The sequence below is a fragment of the Plecotus auritus genome (assembly GCF_963455305.1).
Source record: "Plecotus auritus genome assembly, chromosome: 9".
Lineage (NCBI taxonomy): Eukaryota > Metazoa > Chordata > Mammalia > Chiroptera > Vespertilionidae > Plecotus > Plecotus auritus.
In genome coordinates this window covers 41,436,483-41,454,500 of record NC_137783.1, presented here as the reverse complement: position 1 = coordinate 41,454,500, position 18,018 = coordinate 41,436,483, and the positions used below count along the sequence as shown (strand labels likewise).

The 18,018-nt window shown below is 36.9% G+C and overlaps 1 protein-coding gene and 1 pseudogene across 4 annotated transcripts in view; both read left to right on the top strand.

The window, feature by feature from the left end:
- CTNNA3 (catenin alpha 3) overlaps positions 1 to 18,018 on the top strand; it is a 1,399,627-nt gene that overhangs the window by 984,835 nt on the left and 396,774 nt on the right. The gene's annotated exons all lie outside the window — the stretch shown is intronic.
- LOC308257709 (mitochondrial pyruvate carrier 2-like) lies at positions 9,489 to 10,882 on the top strand (annotated as a pseudogene). The gene is made up of 2 exons: positions 9,489 to 9,545; positions 10,531 to 10,882. The product of its transcript is annotated as a mitochondrial pyruvate carrier 2-like (transcript).

Here is an 18,018-nt window from a genome sequence, read left to right as displayed (position 1 = left end):
ATACTTGAAAAGAAGACAATTAGTTTAGAGCAGCGATTTTCAACCTTTTTCATCTCATGACATACCTAAAGTAATTACTAAAATTCTGCAGCATACCAAAAAAATATATTTTGCCAATCTGACAAAAAAAATAAGTATAATTTTGGTTCACTCACACTGGACAATTTTGTTGTGTTGTCATATTTTTATTTGACAATCTAAGTAAAAAGAGGTCAGAGCCCCTAACTAAATAGTAAGGTATAGCATATTTTTAAAATTCTTGGTGCACACTGGTTGAAAATCATTGGTTTAGAGCAAAGTAACTTCTCCAGCTTGTGAGAAAATGATGCAGCATTTTAAATACTACCACAAACAGTCTTACACCTGGAACATTTTTCTTCTATTGCTATTTCTTCTTTGAGAGGTGATATCAGCAGAACAAGATTGTTCTTTTAAGTGTAAATATTCTAAGGCACATTTTCTTAGCTATTGTAAAATGCATTTGCTTGCTATATTCTATGATGTTCCCTGATATCATTTCTTTCTACTCACTCATGAGAAAATGAATATCTATGACTTTGTTTCTCAAAAAGCTGAAATGTATAATGCTTAGTGTTTTGCTGTGTGGTGGCCCTTTAACATTAATAGGATAAAGTTTGATATAAAGCCTTACAACAAACTGTTCTTTATATAGATTAGATTCACTTTCCATTTACAGGTTGTTTATCCAAGCTATATTTTTATTAGTACTCCAAACAAAGTGTTTCTTTTATTTATCTCCTGGAGAAAATAACAAAACCTTCTAGCATGTGTATTAAGTATCATTGCAAAATAATAAAATGAGAAAAATTCAATTGCATGAGTTTCTAAAAATGGCTTATCCCTTTAAGATATTCGCCTGACATCTTGTATAGAATTCTTTTTTTATCCTCTAACTGTAGAATGGAACTCAAGAGTGCTAGTAGGTTTCACTTTTTGATGGTTTGCATGGTTGTGGTTTTTTAAAAAATATTTATTATAACAATTACCTCAAAAAATAAAAATAAATGTGAACTTTGACTAAGACAAGATGCCAAAGTTTCTTTTTGGGTCCGCGTTAGTTGTCTCGCAAAATCGAAGGATGAATTTGCAGACAAAAACTGTTCATGGAAGCAAAGTTTATTGAGAGATAGATGGACTCCCTGCCACAGGGAGCAACAGGGAGGGGGCCCAAAGCAGGTTGCCAGGGAAGCTTCTTGGTCTCAGGTTCTAAAGTCTCCTGCCCCTTAGCCAGTCCTGGAAAAGGTGCAACTGGGGCTCCAGGAGAGCCAAAAGCAGGCCAGTGTCGCAGGGGTCCTCAAACTTTTTAAACAGGGGGCCAGTTCACTGTCCCTCAGACCATTGGAGGGCCGGACTATAGTTTAAAAAAAAAAACTATGAACAAATTCCTATGCGCACTGCGGGCCCGGGACAAGTCGGCTGCTAAGCAGGACAGGCAGCGGCACCCGGCGGGCCAGATAAATGTCCTTGGCGGGTCGCATGTGGCCCGCGGGCCGTAGTTTGAGGACCCCTGGTCCAGAGCTTCCGTTCCATGTTGCAGCCAGGTGCAGTTCAGCATGCACGCTAACTAAAGTCCATTAGTCCATGCGTAGAGTCCCATATGGCCATAAGCCACGTGGGCGCAGGGGTGCATAGCCCCTGCCACAGGAGAGCCAGGAACCCAGTGCGCCAGAGAGACAAGAGTGTGCTTCTTTATCTAGGGGCAGATATTTGCTTTGCTAGTTCCTGACTGGCCATTTCACAGAATTCTGCCTTAGCAACATCCACACATTGTAAAGCTCACCTCTCCTACATGCCCTTCTTTCCCTGCCCAGCCGGTTGCCTTAGCAACTCCCACCTAGCTGGCTCTAGTATAGATCCTTTTGTTTGTCTCTGTGGTGCAGTCAGCAAGCTGCTTCTGCTTGTGTCTGCAACACTTCACCCACCCCCCACCCTCCACCCCAGTGGCCCCATCCCTGACTGCCTAGCCCCTTTCTATCTCCTCACTAAGGTGGAAACAGAAAAATTTTATTTTCCAGTAGGAAATTTGGTAAAGCCAATGCTGTCTTCTATTTACAAATGAAACCCATTATGAAGTTAGGGGTTTTAATGTTTTAGTGTCATTTGTCAACTCAGTTATGTCTATTTTCATGAAGAAAGGGATCAAAAGAAATGCATGTATTTTTGCTACAAAAATAGCAGATTAATGCTTCTTAGTACATGTTATTATTTTAAAAGATATATTGCTGGACTCTGAGTCATTAAATGATTTTCCAAAGATGATGGTGTTCTCTGGAACCTAGATTTGCTGGATGAATGCCCTTTGGTAATGCAGTAGTTACTGCCTTTTGCTAAAGTTATAATTTATATGAGCCAAGAAAGCACAGCTTTTCCTGGAATTGAAAAAGCTTTCCAAAGGCATTCATTTGTAATCTCTTACTTAACATTATTTATTAAGCTAAAACTATAACTATAAAAAATTCATTTCTAATTTCAATTGTTGAAATGTTAAAATCAAGCAATTGAAAATCAAAATGCCATTGTGCTTCCTATAATTTTTTCCCACATTATGCTACCTATAGATGAGGGCCCAGCACAATGTCTGGGATCTTCATACATAGGTTCCCATAATCCCCTTCCCTCTTGCTTCTTTAGTGGTTGGTATTTATATACACTGCATATTTCTAATCAGCACTAAGAAAGAACAAATGTTATACAATGCAATCGCACTGAATTTTTTCCTAACTCGTGGATTCAACCACTCATGTTAATACATGTAATTCCAGAACTTTTCATCTCCACTAATTTATTTCTTTCATCTCTCATTTTATTAGCCATTTTAAGAAATATATTTTCTAGGATTTTTGAATTTGTTTTACATACATATTCCAATTAGTGGCACCAATTTAGGAACTGAGATTTTTGTTATGTATCTATGGTTGTCATTATTTCTTCATTACTTTCTAATGACTAAAAATCTAATTCTAAAATTTAAAAATATGTGAACGAGTAAATCTTGCATTTAAAAAAGAGACATGTAGATCTACTCTCTTAGCCAATCTCATCTGATTATTGTGGGTTCTGCAAAATCTGGGGGATGTAAAAATAGATGAAATGACAGTAGATCAGAACACTAAAGTTTAATTTTAGTTGTCTTTCATTTATAGCATGTTGAGGAAGCAGCAGAATGGGGTTAATTTTTTCTATTCACCAATTCAACAACATTTTTTGGTACAAATGATATGAAAAAATGCTTGTTCATTGCATATAAGTGAATCTGTTTATGTAATGATTTATTATGTAGAATTCAGCCTTTGGGTCTGTGAAGAAAAATGTCAAGTTTTTTTTTTAAATTCTACAAAATAGTTATTTTAATTGAGATGATTTTATGTAACTTTTTTAAACTTTGTTAAGAGTTTAGGGAGAACTTTAGAAAACTTTGAAAGCAAACCTAATCCAGGCAATATATTTTTCAAACACCACGTTCCTAATAACTTAGTGTTATAATAGTCTCAGCATAAATTATGGAAAACATGGATGAAGTAAATTTCATCTTTTATTTTTTTTGCCAAGTGTTTCTCTTTTGAGTGGCAGTGAACAGCTATGATTAATAGTGAGACCTTATTTTATTAAAAAATAAAGTCTTCAAATGTCAGAAGTCTAGCCTGACATAATTTGGCAAATGCATGGACCATAAATCTGTTCTTAAGATAAATTAGATTTCCCTCCACTGGAATGTTATTTAATCCCAACTATATGTATTTTGAAACTCTGTACAAACTGTTTTTATATCTTGGAAAAATATCAGAAGTTTTCTAAAGTGTACAATGGATATATCTGGGAAAAGGTAAACTAAGAGAAGTTAAATTTGAGATCAGAGTTTCTAAAAGCCATCAATCCTTTACAAATGTTTGCATTATGTAATTCTCACAAATAATTGTAGTTGGAGATATTAATTACTTAATCTTTGAATTGCAAAGAAATAGTACTCTTGTTTATAAAATACTGGTTATTTGCAAGACTAGTTTAAATGAATTAAGGCTACCTAGGTAAATTTGTATGAATGACCTTTTATCCTTTTTCTCTAGAATAATTTCTGCTTGTCATTTAGATTTCAATTTAAGAATCACATCCTTTGGGAGGTAACTTCCCAAATCTGGTTAGGTCAAATCTGTCATAACATTTTTATCTCTCCTAGCAATGGTCATGTTGTAATTTCACTCTCTCCAATATTTAACTGTAAGCTCCACGAAAAAAAAATAAACAATTCATACTTATTAATTTTGTTAGTGGTTGGCTTGGTGCCAGAGACATACATAGTAGGTACTATAGTTATCAAATGATTGAAAACAATTTGAATAAAATTTTATAAAAATTACATTGTTGAAATTTATACAGAAGCATCTAGTTAGAGTAACAAATGTTTGAAGTGAAAAAAATATTAACAAACATTTATATAGCATGATTTACATGTCAGACCCTAGTCTAAGCTCTTGACATACTTATTCAATTTGTAGATGAGAAAACTATACTCAAGAAAGTTGTGTAACTCATTGAATGTCACAGAGTTAATTAGATGATATTTTCTGCATTTTTAATTTGGATAATTATTTATTGTAAGGAATCTCCATGATTCAAAGTCATAGAATCTGAAAAAATATGCATACCCAAGTCACTATATCACACTCCTTAGGATATAACTACACTCTATACAATTAAGTCATGAAATTTTATTATTTTTTATTTTTTTAATATTTTTAAAATATTTTTTATTGATTTCAGAGAGGAAGGGAGAGGGAGAGAGAGATGGAAACATCAATGATGAAAGAGAATCATTGATCGGCTGCCTCCTGTGCGCCCCCCCAGTGGGGATCAAGCCCACAACCCGGGCATGTACCCTTGACCAGAATCAAACCTGGGACCCCTCAGTCTGCAGGCTGATGCTCTATCCACTGAGCCAAACCAGCCAGGGCTAGTCATGAAATTTTAAATCTTTTACTTTCCATTGTGGTAACCTATCAATTCCTTTTTCCCCTAATCTTCACAGAGTCATTATTTTAAGGATAAAAATAATATTACTATTTTTTTCTATTTTAATTTTTATTGTTTACTCTATTACAGATATCTCCATATTTTTCCCCTTTCCCACCTCCACCCCACCCTCGCTGACCCCTCCTTCCTGGTGGCCATCACCACTCTGCTGTCTGTGTCTATGGGTTTGCATGTATGTTCTTTGGCTAATCCCTTTATCTTCTTTCATCCAGTCCCTGCTCCCCCTCCATTCTGAAAACTGTCAATCTGTTCCATGTATCCATGCCTCTGATTTTATTTTGTTCCTCAGTTTATTTTGTTCATTAGATTCCACATGTAAGTGAGATCATACGGTATTTGTCTTTTACTGACTGGCTTATTTCACTTAGCATAATAATGTCTAGGTCCATCCATGCTGTCACAGAAGGTAAGAGTTTCTTTTTTTATGGCTGGGTAGTATGCCAGTGTATATATGTACCACAGCCTTTTTTTCCCACTCATCTGCAGATGGGCACTTGGGCTGTTTCCAGATCGTGGCTATTGTAAATAATACTGCTATGAATACAGGAGTGCATATACGCTTTCAAATTGGTTTTGTGATTCTTAGGACATATTCTCAGAAGTGGGATCACTGGTCAAAAGGCAGTTCCATTATCAATTTTTTGAAATTAAAAATTTTTGTAAATTTCTTACTGTTTTTCACAATGACCGCATCCGTCTGCATTCCCACCTACATCCTCGCAAGCACTTGTAATGTGTTGATTTATTGATGGCAGCCATTCTGGTAGGTGTGAGGTGACATCTCATTGTCATTGTAATCTGCATCTCTCTGATGGTTAGTGACATTGAACACTTTTCCATATGTCTTTTGGCCATCTCTATGTCCTCTTTGGAGAAGTGTCTGTTCAGGTCCTTTGCCCATTTTGTAATTGGACTGTTTGTATTCCTAGTGTTTAGTTCTTTATGTATTTTGGATATTAACCCCTTATCAGTTGTATCATTGGCAAGTATGTTCTCCCATGTGATGAGTTCTCCCATATGATGGTTTCTTTTGCTGTGCAGAAGCTTTCTAATTTGATGGAGTCCCATTTGTTTATTTTCCCCCTTGTTTCCCTTGCATATATCAGCAACATATTGTTATGTTTTGTTCTTTAGGATTTTTATGGCTTCACAACTTACATTTAAGTTTTTTTTTTCATTTTGTGTTTATTCTTCTGTATGGTGAAGGTTAGTGGTCTAGTTTCATTTTTTTTTTTTTTTGCATGTACCTGTCCAATTTTCCCAACACTTTTTATTGAAGAGACTGTTTTTGCTCCATTGTTTGCTCTTGCCTCTTTTGTCAAATATAATTGATCATAAAGGCATCTGTTGATTTCTGGGCTCTGTTCTGTTCCATTGATCTATATGCCTTTTTTTTTTTATTGTCTAAAGTTTTATAAATGTCACCTTTTTCCCCACTTGACATCCCCCCCCCACACCCCGGCCCAGCCATTTGCACCCTGGGCAAGCCCCCACTGCCCCAGTGTCTGTGTCCATTGGTGATGCTAATATGCATGCATACAAGTCCTTTGGTTGCTCTCTAACACTCCCCCCCCCCCGACCCCCGCTCACCTACCATTTGTCTCTGGATCTATTCTTGTTCATCAAGTTATGTTAATCATTATAGCCCACATATGAGTGAGATCGTATGATATTTATCTTTCTCCAGCTGGCTTATTTTGCTTAGCATAATGCTCTCCAGGTCCATCCATGCTGTTGCAAATGGTAAAAGTTCTTCTTTTTTATAGCGGCATAGTATTTTGTTGTGTAGATGTACCACAGTTTTTTAATACACTCATCTGCTAGGGCCTGTGGGCTGTGGGCAGGTCCTGTGTTGAGCGTCTGCCCCCTGGTAGTCAGTGTGCATCGTACAACCAGTTGTTCCATCGGTTGTTCTGCCATTCGGTCGATTTGCATATTAGACTTTTATTATATAGGATTTCACCCCAATGCAGCAGAATATACATCTTGTCAAGTGCACATGGATCATTCACAAAGATAGACCACAAAACAAGTTCAAGAAGATTGAAATCATATTAAGCATCTTTTCAGATCACAGTGGAATGAAATTAGAAATCAACCCCTATGTTCATAGCAGCACAATTCACTATAGCTAAGATCTGGAAACAACCTAAGTGCCCATCAGCCCAGGCAGGTGCCAGCAGGGGCACTACAATCACCCCGCCGGTCGACCTGCAGAGGGAGGTGACCAGCTGTGGCGGGCGGGGCCAGCTGGCAAGCGGCGCCAGGCCAGCCAATGTGGGTGCCAGCGAAGGCCCACCTATCGCCCCACTGGTCACTGCACAGATTGGCCCTGATCACCGGCCAGGCCTAGGGACCCTACCCATAAACAAATTTCATGCATCTGGCCTCTAGTGTTCTATAAATGAGTATTGCTACTCCAGCTTTTTTTTCTTTTCCATTTGCATGGAATATTCTTTTCCATCCCTTCACTTTCATCCCATGTGTGTCTTTTGTTTTGAGGTGGATCTCTTGTAGGCACCATATAGTTGGATCATGTTTTTGTATCCATTCTGCTACCCTACACCTTTTGATTGGAGCATTTAGTCCATTTACATTTAGGGTTATTATTGAGAAGTACTTATTTATAGCCATTTTAATTCTGTATGGCTAGGTTTCTCTCTGTTTCTTCTTCTCAGCAATCCCTTATAGCAATCCCTTTGGCATTTCTTGTAATGCTGGCTTGGTGGTGATGAACTCCTTTAGCCTTTTTTTTGTCTGGGAAGGTCTTTATTTGACCGTCTATTTTGAATGATAGCCTTGCTGGATAGAGTAATCTTCATCTCAGATCCTTGCTTTCCATTACCTTGAGTACTTCATGCCATTCCCTTCTGGCCTGTAGAGTTTCTGATGAGAAGTCAGGTGTCAGCCTTATGGGAACTCCTTTGTAGGTAACCATTTTCTTTTTCTTGTTGCCTTTAAGATTCTCTCTTTGTCTTTAATTTTTGGCATTTTAATTATGATGTGTTTGAGCATGGGTCTGTTTGGGTTCTTCTTGTTTGGGGCTCTCTGTTTCTACTGAACTTGTGTGATTTTTTCCTTTACCAGATTAGGGAAGTTTTCTATCATTATTTCTTCAAACACCTTCTCTATTTCTTTCTCCCTTTCTGCATCTTCTGGCACACCTGCTATTCTAATATTGTTATATTTCACATTGATCCATAGCTCCCTTAAGCTGTCTTCCTGTTTTTTAATTGTTTTTTCTTTTTAATTCTATAATTGAGTGATATTTTCAACTATATTTTCTGATTCACCAATTCGATCCTCAGCTTCCCCTAAACTGCTGTGTATTCCTTCCAATGTGTTCTTTATTTGTGTTATGTCATTCTTTATCTCAGATTGTTCTTTTTTCATAGCTATTATATCATTTTTCATACTGTTGAGCATTTTTACTATCATTACTCTGAACTCTGTTTCTGATAAATTTTTTATCTCTGCTTCATTTATCTCTTCTTCTGGAGAATTCTCTAGGTTTTCCATTTGGGGGTTGTTTCTTTGTTTCCTCATTTTGGTTGTCTGTTTGGATTTGTGCCTATGTATTATGTAGATCCTCTACACCTCTCAATCTTTAGTGCAAGACAGTGTTAAAGGCTATTTCTGACTAATTGGATCAGGCAAAGACTCAAAGCCTCAAGAGACCTCCTCTTTCAACAGACTAATAGGATTCTGACTTGAATTGCCCCCAGGCAATTATCCTTGGGTGTAGCAAGAGTTTTTTTTCAACAGGGTGGGGCAGTTGCTTCTGCCTGGAGGCTAATAGTTACTTTTAATCTCTTAAGTGGCCTCAGGGCAAGGTGTTTTTCAACAGGGTGTGTCGACTGTCTTTCCCCCAGGCAAGGCAAATGTCTATGTGGGAAAGATGTCCTCCACTACATGAGGGAATGACTAAGCCCAGGAAACTTGGGGTGTCTGCCTTCTGAGCTCTATCCCAGAGTCCACAGTCCTGGATTCTGCTCTCATAGCTCCAGTCCACTTCACCCTCCCTCTGCCAGAACACAAGGTGGTTGGCTCCTCAGGGAATTTTTGTGCATTGGCCCTTCAAGAGGGTGCCTGAACTTTGAGCTGCCACTCCCTGGCAGACAGCACCCCACTGCTTTTCACAGCTACATGTTATGTGGGTACCTTCTTCGGTTTGGTGCTCTCTTCTGGGGAGCCCAGCTTTGGGATAGATCCTAGAGTTCTCAGTGGCACCCTCCCACAGCTGACATATCTCTCTGGGACTTCAGTTGCTGTCTGTGGGTGCCTAGTCAGCCCTTTCGTGCCTTTGCCCCTCCTACCAGTCTCTATGCAGTCTTCATCTTCAGTCCTTGGGTATCAGGGTTCTGTCCTGTGAGTTTTCCGTTGATTATTCAGGAAGCCTTTCCATATTTCAGTTGTAATTCCAGCTTGTTCCTGGGAGCATGTCCGTGCAGCATCCACCTACTCTGCCGCCGTTTTTTTCAGTGTCACAAATATCGGTATATTTTCTTTAGTTGGACAAACACATTATACATATTGAGGAAATTCATTGATCCAATCAACAAACCTTTATTGATTGCCTACGATATAAATTTGCAGAACTCAGGTACTGGCAGTATGAGGATTCATCATACATTCCCAGCATTAAAAGAGCTCAAGGGAAGGCTAGTACAAAATACAAATACAAGGAAAGGAACATAAGCCCAAATAACATTGTAAGTTCATGTTGAAAATATAACAATAAAAGATGAAAAAGAAAAAAATATGTAGCAAGGATATAAAAATCAAGATATAGATCTTTGTGTATCAGAAGCTATACATATTTAGCAGTGAGAGGGAACTAAAGCCACATGCATAGTATACCCTCGGGTAGAATTTTACTTCTTTTCTTCCCCATTATTCAAAGTTTTTCCAGGTTTGAAGAAAAATTGAAACAAAATGCATTGTATGAATCAGAGAGCTGGAACTATAGCTTTTAAATCCCGCCAGCATATATAGAAAGAAAAACAAAACTAGAGGGACAAGGGGGTTGTCAGATAAATAAAACTAAAATTGTTAAAATAAAATCATCAATAAAGTGAATTTAAATCAGTCATAGAGATTATTACTGACTTGAATGAGAGAACTCAGGAATTTATGAAAACTGCAGCAAGTGACTTGAAAAAAGCAAAGAGGTAAGTGCAATGGTGAGATAATAAACATAGCATTTATCCACCAATCCACCCTACAGATGCATATCAGAAAAAGAGCTAGGCACAGTTCACTTTAAAATAGCCTATCAATTACAGAGGAACAGCCTCCTGTTTTTGTTGTTGTTGTTGTTGTTGTTTTTAAATAAGTTAAACAAACATCATTGAGGTACATGAAAAAAGCCTGGATAAACTATTAATCTTCTTTTTATTTTAGGAACTGATCCGGCTTTTAGTTGAGAATGACATATACTTTTCTGTTGCAAGAGTTGCAGAGAAACAGGAGTGGGCTTAGAGGGCCACCTACCACCGGGTCCTCCATAACGTGGAGCTCACGCTGCCTGAGGAACTGGGGCCGCTGTACAACCGCCCGGCAGGTCCCAGGAGAGCTGTTTTCAGGGCTCCCGTTACGAAAGGGGGTTGGTATGTGCTGGACTGGCTGACATGGTCAGACCTGCAGAAAAACTCAGCACAGCGCCGTCTGCTGTTTTGATGGCTACAGGGCTTATTTGGTCAAGATACTTGTAATTATTCCAAAAACCTGGAGTCTGTTTGCTGTTAATTTCTTTGTCAGGGCAGCAGGAGCCTCTCTGCTCTTTCATATCTGGAGATGTAACCAAGAACTAAAAGCTAACACAAACAAATAAGAGAGTTCCTGATCATCCCGACAACCTAGATGTAGCCATAACCACTGGGACCTAGTCTGATTTATTATTTGTTATTGGTAAGGTGATGCTCTCTATGCAAATAATTGGAACAATTTTTTTAAAAAAATCTAACTTAAATAGGAGCTAGTAGGCAACTCAGCAGAAAAATAAAGCAAATTTTTAGTAATAAAAAAAGAGTTACAGAGAAACAAGAGCGGGCTTAGAGAAAAAAATATTGAAATAATAGAAAATAGTTTTAATGAGGTTCCTGTAAGAAATTAGGGCCTTTTTTTTTTATTTAAGCAAGGGTTATTGGGTGAACATTAATAAGCATATTCAAGTCTCCTTATCAGTTTGACTTTGAACAATTTGTGGCTGGCCAAAATTAAACAAACAAACCAGCAAAACTACTGCAGAAAGTTATTGATCATAACTGATGCAGTGAGTATAAAATAAAGAATGTATTTGTGTAATGGTTACCTCTAAAGATCATTCAAGAAGTATCAACATTGAATAGTTTGTTTACAGACTTCATAAAGTCAGGGTCCCAGAAATGGCAATCCCTAGAGAAGTATTGAACAGACTATCAAACCTCAGAGGGAAGGTAGGAGAGGGTGGGGAGAAGGGGGACAGATCAACCAAAGGACTTGTATGCATGCATATGAGCATAACCAATGGACACAGACACTAGGGGGTGAGGGCACGAGTTGGGTGGTGGGGGCCCAATGGGGGAGTAAGGACACATATGTAATACCTTAATCAATAAAGAAAAAAAAAGAGGACAGACTCTGGAAAAAAATTTTTAAAAATAGAAATTAAAAAAAAAAATACAGTCCATGACTCACTTCTACAAAGAATTGTGATGAGCAGGGTTCATTTCAGCTTCATATTTCTGAACTTATTATTTTTTTCTCATATCCATATCACATGTATCATGAAGCTATTTTAAATTTTAAAATTTGTTTTTTAACTAAATTGCCTGACCAGAGCACCATTTTTTGGAAAATAATTGTCTATTTTAAATGCTTTAATATCCTCCTGTTTCATCAATGAGAAAAAAAAAGTGGAACAAATTTAAGAAAATGTGAGAACTTACCAGTTCTACTCTTTCAAAGTGTAGCTTGAAGGAAAGAATAGGCTGATTATATCAAGCAGGAGAACGTAGCTGTGAAGATTTAATACAAGGAGATTATCTTTCCACTTTTTTCAAACCTTCGCTTTCATATTTTAAAATTCTACTTTGGCAGATAAAGTGGAGCCTATTATTGATTGTGGGTATCTGGACATGGACAATTGCAATCGGACATAAATCTCCCAAGGAAAGACCTTGTGTTCTGTTATTACGAATCAGTACTCTTCATTATGCGACATCTAGGGGCTGACATTTCTGCCTAACCTTCTAGATAATGGAGTTACATGGCTATTTAATCGTTTAAGGAAATATAAAGACTCCTAAGATTACACTGCTATGCCTTTGTAAATCATACATTAGTGGCGTTAAGATGCAAGAGGGAGGCTTTTTCAAGCTTTATAGCTTGCACCAGCCACATAATTAATGGTTATTACCATTTGACTGTTGTTTGTTTTATAAAAATGACAAAATGTGAAAAGTGCTAATCCTCAGCTGTGATTAAGTCTGATTTGAGTCAGTGTAAAAACTTGGAAGAAATTCAAAAGAAATGTTTGAAATTATTGTAATTGTCTAGAAATGTAAAGCAGTTTTCTTTTTACTGAGTGTGGAAATTAACTATTTGACCTTCTAGAGTAGGACTTTTCTAACTGAAATGTGACACAAATCACCAGGGAATCTTTTTAAAATGCAGAGTCTGATTCAGTAAGTCTGGGATGAGGCCCGAGACGTTGCATATCCAGCTAACACATGCTCAAGTGATGTTCATGGTGCTGCCTAACAGATCAGACGTTAGGAACCGGAACAGAGGTTAGAGATTTGTAACCTACGCTCTATGGGTGACCCTCAAAGTTTGAGTAATTATATGAAATTGTGACCTGGCCAGTGTGGTTCAGTGGTTGAGTACTGACCTCTGAACCAGGAAGTCACTGTTCTATTCCTGGTCAGGGCACAGGCCCAGTCTGGACTCAATCCCCAGTTGGAGGTGTGCAGGAAGCATCTGATCAATGATTCTCTCTCATCATTGATGTTGCTATTTCTCTCTCCCTCTCACTTCCTCTTAGAAATCTCTCTCTCTCTCTCTCTCTCTAAATATATATATATATATATATATATATATATATATATATATATATATATATATAGCATGGTGTGTGAGTGTGTGTGTGTGTGGGGGGGTGTACCCATAAGTTTAATCACATTCTCAAGATTTGTGTGACCTACTGCTCTGAATTGTTGATTAAGATTTTCTTGATATGTTTGATATGTTCCTTGTAATGCTAATCCTGTGAGATAATCATTGAAAATGGTAATCAAATAAGTTTTGAAAATTCTATATGCTTCATCTCTTTTGTACATTTAAGATTCATATTAATATGCTATATATTTCACAAAATCCTGGAGTTTTTATACCTACCTACCTTTTCTTTTTAACCCCAGTGTTTCTTAAACTATTTAGTAAGGTTTTATTTTCTCTTAAATTTTGCCAAATATGTCCCATGAACAATAAAAGAAGAAATGGTTTACATTAAACAAAGGTAAATATATAGAAAAATTTTGTATCTAAATTTCTGATTTCCCTTCCACTGCTGTTTTTGCCCTCATTCTGTATGACTCACATTTGTTCAGACGATATCTCCATCTCATGGCCTCTTCACTTCTATTGATCTTTATCTTAAACATTATTGTAGCCATTCATTCCAGTGGTCAATCTAAATATGTATGGCTTCCAAATTGTTGATCTCACCTTTTCTCTTAGCTGGGGCCTGTATATCCAACTATTTATTAGACATCTTCAGTTATTGGCACATGTGTATGGCTATCTTAAAATTAATATGACCAAACAAGATTTCCTGATTTCCCTTCTAAAGTCACTCTTCTTCTAATCTTACTCATTTAATTTAATAGTGATTCTGTTTACTCACTTCAAGCCAATCCATCAGGTAACAAAAAGATTAGCAGGAGGAATAGGGCTATGCAACACAATTGGGGAAGAGAATAATATGTTTGAAACTTGAGTTATTATTTTGATACATCTTAGTGTTCCCATGCCAAGATTTATTAATAAACAGACAAGTACAGTAGGCATGACCTGGGAAGGGAAGGCTTAGAGGTTTAGAGCTCTCAGCAATGAGAGTCAGGATCACCCCACTATGCAATGGTGTCTAGATTATCAGAGATGATGGCTCAAAATTAGGGGAATATAGTATGGATGATGATTGAGACAATTGTGAGTCTTGGTTACAGCCTAAAAATCAATTACATCAATGCAGGCTGTAATTCATCTCACTAAGTTTCACGTGTTAAGCTACCCAAGAAACAAGACCAGCCAGGTTTCCAGAAGCCATTTCCATCTGTAATGAATTTACTCTAAGAAACAAGTAAATGTGAGTGGTACAAGAGGTGGGCTGTAGCAGATACTGTGGTACTCCCATCTCTTTAGAAACTATGCAGTGTACCCATGCCACTGGGAATATCAGTTGCCGATGGCTCATGTCTATGACCTTCACTAAAAATCACCTGTCACCATAGAAAACATATTGCCCAAAGTTATGCCACCTCCTAAGTGGTAGTCTGCAGTTAGTGACTACCTTATATTCATATGAATATATATTACCTCCTTGCCTCAATTTGGGAATATCCTTATAGGCTCCAGAGTTTCTTAGAGTATCATTTATGAGGTCAGTGGTTCAGGTTTTCCTTTTGCACAGTTACGTCTTCCTCATTTTCTTTAATGAAACTTCTTGGAGAACTCAAGAAATCTGCATGCAGTTTTTCCTGTTCGGCAGTGTCTCAAATACCAGGATTACCCTTAATTGATGATGTCTCATAAATGCTCATTAAATGAAGTCATGAATTCCTTATTTATGTAAAAATCACGGCACAGTAATGATCATAAGCCGATCAATGATACTCTCTCATCATTGATATTTCTATCTCTCTCTCCCTCTCCCTCTCTGAAATCAATAATAAAAATATATTTTAAGAAAAATAAGTGAGAATTTTGTATAATCAGACTCTTGGTTTTAGTTGTATTTTTTATAAGTTTTTGAATATGACCTATTACAAGGTTGAAGAGAAAACTATCAGTCTTTTGTCTTGTTTTGCTATTTTATAAATAAACCAAATGACCCTTCAGTGAATCTAGCTAGAAAACAGTGATCTATTATATGGTTATGGTCTCACTGCTATCAAAATTGTCCTTCGACTTCTGGATTTCCCAAAGTGTTCTCACATCAAATTCCACAAAATCAAACTTGATCATGTACTTCATAATTATGACTGCACCAGTGTGTTTAGCTATACTATTTAATTGTGGTTATGTTATTTCTCCTGGTTTCCCCAAAATAACTACTAAACTTAGAAGCATCCTAAGTTTATTCCTGGCCCTTTTATATATTTCTTGTGGTATGTAGGAAATTCTGTGCAGAATTTAGATTGAAGAGGGTCAGATGAGGTGAGGTGATCATTCAGAAGCATATTAAGTAGGTCAGGAGCATGAAGCAAAGTTAGAGCAACATAAATTTTCATATCCAGAAAATTTCCTTTTGGCCTCTTCTCATTATTCACATTTCCCCAGGGATTTCCCATTTGAAGCTGTCCTCATTAACCATGTTTCCGGAAACAAGTTAACTACTTGGTATGTAAGAGACACCTAGAATACCCAGAAAATGTCAATAGAAGTATATTTCATACAATCAAAATTATGTTGATAGAGTAACTCCAGAAATTACTTAATTTTATTTTGGAATAATGTGCTCATTTTAAAAAAGAGAAAACCAATGCATTCAGAGATTAATTTGTGTCTTCTATTTCCACTTAGGGATCAGGAGTCCATTGGCAGTGTTTGTTCCTCGGATGTGTCAAGAGTGTGACATATGTGTGCTTACTGCCTGCTCATAGAGATAAGAAATAGCAAGGAGAACTTTCTGATTGAAATATATCTCCCATTCCAGTCTACAAATTATATATTCATTTTCAGCTAGGTTACCACACTGTTCTTTTAATGTACTCATTAAACATCAGAATTAGAGTTATTGACATTTTAGTTTGAATTTTTTTAATCCAAACATTGTTTGCCAAGGCCATTTTCACAAAAGAGTAAGAGTATTATTGAAAGAATGAGGAGTGGGAAGAATATGTATATACCAGGAAATTTTTATGTTAAGCCTAGGTTGTATACTTTTAATAGCTTAATAACAATTAAACTTTGAGGTTTGGAAGAAGAGATATTAGAAAATGAAATTTTAAAAAAGTACACTGAAGATGAAATTTTCAGTGATATTAGAAAATGAAATTTTAAAAAAGTACACTTTGTCCACTTTACAGTTTCCCCCCTGATCCTTTGTGCCAATGAGAATGATCTGGGTGACCCCTCTGTTCTGCATGGTGGACCTTCTATTTTATGATTAAAAGATGACATATGCTTTATTAAGAGAAAGAAATGGTTGAATGAACTATAATTTTACATTTGAAGAAAAAAAACATTTTAAAAATGAGAAATATGAACAAAATGAATTTTAAAAAGTAATTTAAAAGTGTTAGAATGGAACTGCAAATAATGAGTGAAAATACTTATTATATGTGAAAGTTGTTAGAGTAGGCTTTTAGCTTCAAACAAATATATGACTAATATCAAAATCACAGCTAATTAAAGAACTAAGAGAGAGAAGGAATATTTAAATATTAGGAGTTATCTAAAAAGCAACAATGTTCCGAAAGTTTCTTTAATTATCCTTTCTGTTATTAATGTTAAGTATTCCTCCCACAGTGTGTGATATTGTATATAAGCAGGTGCATCCATTTGATATTGCACAGGATGCTTCAAAAGTGGAGTGAGTGGTGAAACAGCAGTAAATGCCAGTGATATATTTTCTTTAGATGGGTTTGGGTATTGTTGAGAGTAGGTAATAAAAATGACGAATTGACTCAAATCTTCCTTTCCTTTTTCTTTCTTTTAAGCACAGTTGTTTAAATTCCCTATATGGTTGGAATATATGCATGTTTAAGAAAGCATTCTGCTTAAAGTAGTTGGGTGTTTTTGCATAATCACATAAATCTGTTAGCTGATATTTAATATTGTTGGAAAGTCAGACCATAGATTTTTATTATTATCAGAGGGGTCTTCTAAAGAGTAAATCCACACTTGTTTAACAAAACAGAGCAACTTAGTGACTTCTAGATAAATTCCTTTGAAAAATTTTGTTCAGAGAGCTCTTACTAGTAAACCTTAAGAAAACAAAGCATGTCACTACAATCTACTTTTGCTTTGAGGAAGATGTACAATTATTTCACTGAATAGTCATGGAAACTTATGTATATAATTATTTATAATTGCATGATTATACTAGAGTAGTAGCATCAAGAAATGGTTTAAAGTAAAAGCCCTTCAGTCAGACTTTCTGGTTCAACTCCAGCTCTACCATTTATTGTTAATATTCAAACTAGGAATAGGTTATATTTACTTTTTTTTCCTTTGAAAAGAATGAGGATAATAACAGTAATTATTTATGTGTTATTTATATGATTAAAGGAGATGACTATGTCAACAATCCTATCTAATAAAAGAGTAATATGCAGATTGACCATCACTCCAACACACAAGATGGCTGCCCCCATGTGGTTAAAGATCCTGCCCCCATGTGGACAGAAGATGGCTGCGACAAGATGGCCAGCAGGGGAGGGCAGTTGGGAGGGACCAGGCCTGCAAGGGAGGGCAGTTGTAGGCGATTAGGTCAGCAGGGGAGGGCAGTTTAGAGGGACCAGGGCTGCAAGGGAGGGCAGTTGGGGGCAATCAAGCCTGCAGGGGAGGGCAGTTAGGGGTGACCAGGCCAGCAGAGGAGGGAAGTTGTGGGCAAACAGGCAGGCAGGGGAGCAGTTTGACATCAATCAGGTTGGCAGGGGAGTGGTTAGGGGGTGGTCAGGCTGGCAGGCAGAAGTGGTTAGAGGCAATCAGGAAGGCAGGCAGGCGAGCAGTTGGGAACCAGCAGTCCTGTATTGTGAAAGG